Source organism: Dipodomys spectabilis, unplaced genomic scaffold (assembly GCF_019054845.1).
Source record: "Dipodomys spectabilis isolate Male_0828 unplaced genomic scaffold, ASM1905484v1 ptg000281l, whole genome shotgun sequence".
In the NCBI taxonomy this organism is placed as follows: Eukaryota; Metazoa; Chordata; class Mammalia; order Rodentia; family Heteromyidae; genus Dipodomys; species Dipodomys spectabilis.
Genome location: NW_024870958.1, coordinates 90,852 through 96,621, shown reverse-complemented (window position 1 = coordinate 96,621; position 5,770 = coordinate 90,852). Strand labels below are relative to the sequence as shown.

The following is a 5,770-nucleotide window of genomic DNA, read 5'->3' as shown; positions in this document are numbered from 1 at the left end:
AGTATGATCAAATCTAAAATGAAAAAGAATTAAAATAGTCATTGACAAAAAATTGCAAATGTGAGCAATCGACCAAACCATATGATTTTTTCCACTATACGTAGAATTTTAGGGAAATAAGTTCAATAGCATTGTTAGGAACAATAATATTTCTTGTTACAAATATGCACCCAATGATATAAGCCTGTATAAAGGTTGCATAATTAACTACTTAAATTTAGAGGATACTACATGCTTCAGCAGCATATATACCCAAATTACAATACAGAGATTAACATGGCACTTGCAAGAGGATGATATGAAAATTTGTGAAATATTCCATATTTTTTATTCTTCAGATGCAAGAAATGAAAAACAGTAAGTAAAAGCTTGATTACAAAACTACAAGTAACAATACACGTAAATCATAGAATTTAATGTTAGTTTGACATCACTGTATTAAATCTTCACCTTAGAAAGGTCTTCACATAGCATAACCTTTACAAAACATTTAAAATTAGACAACATTTTCATTTTATCTCAAAGAAATAAAATACTATAAGGACCTAGGAAAAAAAAGGAATTTTAAACTGTTTCAATATTGAATGCAATCTGAAAGGACACATTTATTAATGTACCTATATATTATAAAATGATGTAGAATTCAAAGTATTATATAGAATATAGAATATTATAGAATATTATATAGAATATATAGAATATAGAATATTTTAAAATATACTTTTTTCAGACAAGCACCAGAAATATCTTTAGTTTCTGTAGTACTTATTTCAACAGATAAGTTAAAAATATTTCTGATTAAAAAAAATCACAAACTCTGTAGAAATCATTATAGATGTATACAAACAACTCTTGAATATATTTTGGCATCAAAATCAGGCAATTCCCGTGGAAGAATACCATGGAACCCATGAATTTTTACAGTAAGTTATTGTTATTACTTTGTATTGTGAAAATATTTTGTATGGACACAAAGGATGAGCTGGCATTTTTTAAATTTCAGAAACTTAAGCAAACCATTACGACTTAGGAGAACAATTTGTATAGCCTTCCACAACTTGAAAAAGGTAGTGATACATACTTAGTCTTTTGACAATATCAAATGCCGTTTCTTCCAAGTTGTTCTTCAGACCTGGTTTTATATAATGGTTCAACAGAAGGAGATCCAGAGTATCTTTGGTATCTCTATTCCCAGCAGCAAATGCAAAGGAATCAAGAGGCCATTTGCTTGGGCATTCTTATCTGCATCATGATGAAGTCATAAAGAAGACTCTCTGGTATTATTCCACTTATAAGCACTGTGCATGGGTGTCCAGCCATCCACACTTACTGTAGGAATATCTGCCGCTTGTGCCACCAACTCACGGACAATGTGTAAATGTACATTGTAGACTTCCCGATGAAGAGGGGTATGCTCATCGTCATCCCTAGTATTCACATGAGTGGCCTTTTTGGAAAGTATTCTCTGCTCTGTAGTATGCAGATTATTTTCAGCAGCCCAAAGAAGAAATTTGCTTGGATCCTTCTCCAATTTTTTCATGCAATTGATACCATTCCTCACTTTTTCATCTTGTTCCTCGTCTTCATCAGAATTGTCGAACCAGACACGTTGAGTACCAGTGAGAATGAGGTGTCCATGTTTTTACAATAGTTCAAGTTGGTTGAACTGGTCAGAAAAATCCGGTGAATTTTCTGCATCTGTTTTATTTTAACCATGATTTATTTTCTCTTTTTACATTTTTACTAGTCTAAATTATTCTAACTGGACAGTAGAGAGAGCAGAGGAAAGATGTTCCTTTGTATTCAAAGGTACAAACTGAAAATGAGGACCAGTGGTGTCTTCATGTGCAGCTTATTCTAGGAATGATAAAATATGAAATAATGTCTTCTATTTAAATGGTTTGAGAAATGGCAGAGCAGAAAGTGAAATGATGAAACCAAAAATGTTAAAGAAAATTAAATTAGGATAATTATGGAGCAATCATATTATCTATGAGAACCATGAAAGAGAGAGAGGAAGAGACAGAGAGATGTGCAATGACCTAGCTACCCACAAAATCCATGCCTCTGATCAAGTTATAGAGCGAACAATTTTATTTAAAAAAAGATGTAAATAGAATTTACTTGAAGTTAGTCAATACATTTTTAGTAGCCTACACAAAGACACATAGCTTTGACCAAATTATAGGCAAGATTCTAAATCCTTGATAATTCTAATAATAGATCATTTGAATCACACTTTTATGTCTAATGAAGGAATAGGTCTAGGGTAGGAAAGCAGCTAGAAAAGGCAGGCCAATTGTATCTGTGACAAAACTTTGTGGAAAATGGTATTGAGGTTTCTTTACTGGTGATCCACTTGCACTGGAAGCGTGAATCTTAACTATTGCGTGCTGATTCTGAACTATTGTTTTGATCATTATATACTCCAAGAAGAAAAGGTGAGATTTAATTGATAGCAAAGGACTACGAATACATTTCAACTTCTCATTAAGCAACTTCAATCATCAAAGTCACATGAAGATATTAGATAGGCCTATAGTTTTAGATGAAAACAAGAGTCTTTAAACAAACAAAGAATTTAAGTAGTCATACAAAGGACTTCTATTTTACTACAGCATTATAAATTTTTTCTAATGTTGGGTAACAATAAATAGAAAGCTCTTAAATCTCATATGTTCAATAGTGAGTTCTTTTATACTATATCATGGTATTTTGTTGTGTATGGTCTTAAGAAAAATTTAAATTCCAAACTTTTATTACTGACTGGACAATATCTCTGAACATCTTGCTTCTATACTCTGTTTTAAATTGCTAACTAAGTATGTGCATTAGATAACTATAGAGGAAAAAGTAGAAGCCACACCAGTGGTCCATATATTTAATACTAGCTGTATCAGAAAGAGGAAATCTGAGGATTGTGGTTTGAAACCACACCAAGCAAAAAAAAAAAAAGCCCATTAGATTCTGATTTAAAAGTAACCAGCAAAAACTAGAAATGGAGCTGTGTTACAAGCAGTACAATGCTAGCCTTGAGAAAACTAAAACAAAAAAAAAGAAATTCAATGATAGAAGCAGGCCCTGAGTTCAAGTGCTAGTATTAGCACCAAACAAATGAATTAATTAATTAGTGAATTAATTAATTAAAAATAAATTAAGTATTCACATGTGGAGAGGCAGGTAAAATGTAACACCCATGGTTACTGGATTGTTTATTTTGTAATAAGGCAAATTATCATTTGTACTAATCAGTGATATTTTATTTGAACTTTTTGTACAATAAAACCTGAATTTAGCATGCATGAATTTGTGAGTGTACATGTGTACACACGTGGTATGTGTATATGTGTGCATATGCTGTTCCATTGTTGCTTGCCAATGTGGAAAGGGTGAAGCTGAAGAAAGATAACTATGTTCCAATGTTTTTATTTATCAGTATTCTGTCATATCATTTCAGTGGCACCACTCTTCTGTACACAATATTTGTCAAATAAAAATATCATCATAATCAAAGCATTTACAACGTTAAGTTAGATAAAAAAGACTGCTTTCAGCTCTTATTAGATGTTAAATAAGAAGATATAGACATAATTAGGTAGTAAATTATTGTTGTAAGATGACTGTCAGTACAAAGTATGTATTTGACCTCTTAAATTGGTTACACTTTTAAGATGTACTCATGGAGTGAGTTTGACTGACTTGACCAAACAGATATTATTCTCTAGTTATTTCTGTGAAATTCAAGGTTGATTTCTGTTGAAAATAACTTACTTAATAAGATCATATCTATTGTCACTAAGAGATAATCAACCCCATATTTATTATGTTTGAATATCTCATCTTAATGACTCACAATCAGCCTTGTGTATATGCTTGTTAGATATTCCTTTCAAAAACAAACAAAAAGCATGTGTCATCTCCAGGTTGTGAATGTATTTGAAGTCGTTTTACTTCTTTTTTTGAACTTGAAAAATATTTTAATTTCACTTAATTTATAGTCACTGGTTTATATAAAATTCATAATGACACTATAGAAATTTTACTAATAGTAATACATAATTTTCTTTCAAGTGAAATTTTATCAATATTGGGTGGCAGTTTTGATACTGTAGGGATCTCAAATAATTCTCTTTAAAAATATTTCAATCAAGTCCAGGGTAACATGAAACTCAAAATGCTAATACAGACAGTAGTCACAACTGAAAATGATCTTCTCTTTCCTTAAAAGTGTTTATGTAAATTTTTCCTAACAAATCCAAGTGAAATACTTTTACCTATAAGACAAATATGTTTTGTACATGCAAAGTTATCTTCACTAATGGCTCTTTTGTGGGAGTAACTATCGCAACTTTAACAAATAAGGCTTTTGGCATATCTTTTCCAATATAAATAACATCCCAGAGGAAATCTTGTAATTTCTAAAAAGACTTTGAATATTTTAGTATTATTTCATTTCATTTACTATAGAGATAAACACATTTCTGAAATATATATTGTTATGATCTGAAAATGTAAGTTGGTATATAGGCTTTTTAATGCATCATTTTAAGAAAATCCAGTTTTTTTATTGTGAAAATACTGTACAGAATGGTTACAATTACATGGACAAGATAATGAGTACATTTTTTATCAAGCATCGTAGCCTCCTCCTTTGTTTCCCCTTCCCATCCCTTCCCATCCTCCCCCGGTCCCCCACCCAATCCTCCCTGCCCCCCCCCCACACCAAAGTTGTAAAGTTCGTTTTTGACATAACGACTTGTACATCTCATTGTTGAAATGGGTCCACTTGTATCCCTATTTAAACGATTTGTATTTCCCCTTCCCCTCCACAAATTATACCGACATCAAATACAGTGAAAGCAGGGGGTATACTGTGGGGGAGGGATAAACGACCAGACCCCCCCCCAAAAAAAAGAAAATCCAGTTTTTATGAAACTAAATGTAATAGAATAAAAGACTGTAATGAATTTGGTAAGCTAATTATTATTATAACTTTGTTCTCTACTGAAACAGTCCTTTGAATGTAGATGATGCAGTTAAATTATTTCCTTTGTATCTGTAATTCAGTTAATTTTAGAATCTTTGTAGCTATGATTGATTTGTAGTATAAATAAAGATTTTTAAAAATGATTAGGATTAATCTTGTGTTCTGTACTTTACCCCCCAGAAAATGTGTTATTTTCAAGCGTTAAAACTTTATAATTAATTATTCAGTATCATAAGAAATTTTAAAAAATGCAGTTGTATGGATGTCTTTTTAAAACAATTGCATTCACAAATTGCGGAGTCTTTAATTCATGCTTAGGTCTTGGTGTCTATGATTTTTAACCTCTGGTTGCTAATGTTAATAATAGGTCGGACTTCATTTTTGGGTATATGAATGGTAAAATATTTATCTGGGGCCAATGTTGATTTTTTATATCAGTCTTGCTTTAATAGAATTTTAAAGTACATTAAGTACATAAAGTAACATTTCTCGCAAAATGTTGGGTATAAAATGCAATCAAAATACTTATAGTGGTAAACAACTTAGGTGAGCTACAATGTGGAAATGATTGGTCCATAAGAACTGCAGTCTGTTTCCATCAAGAATTGGGCACGTCATTCTTTCAGTGAGGCTGTGTTAAATAGAGATGGGGTCCCCAGGCAGTGCAGTGTTGAGTCATGGGATAAAATATTATTTCTACTATTTTGAGCTAGAAATAAAGAACGTTATAGTTTAGCAATTCCTTTTAGCAGGGAAGAATAAAGTGATTATGAACTTGGAGTT

The 5,770-nt window shown here is 31.5% G+C and overlaps 2 pseudogenes; one reads left to right on the top strand and one right to left on the bottom strand.

The window, feature by feature from the left end:
- The first annotated feature begins 231 nt into the window (after positions 1-231).
- On the top strand, positions 232-328 carry LOC122126513 (annotated as a pseudogene).
- Positions 329-1,019: 691 nt separating this feature from the next.
- On the bottom strand, positions 1,020-1,738 carry LOC122126501 (annotated as a pseudogene).
- Between the last annotated feature and the right edge of the window lie 4,032 nt (positions 1,739-5,770).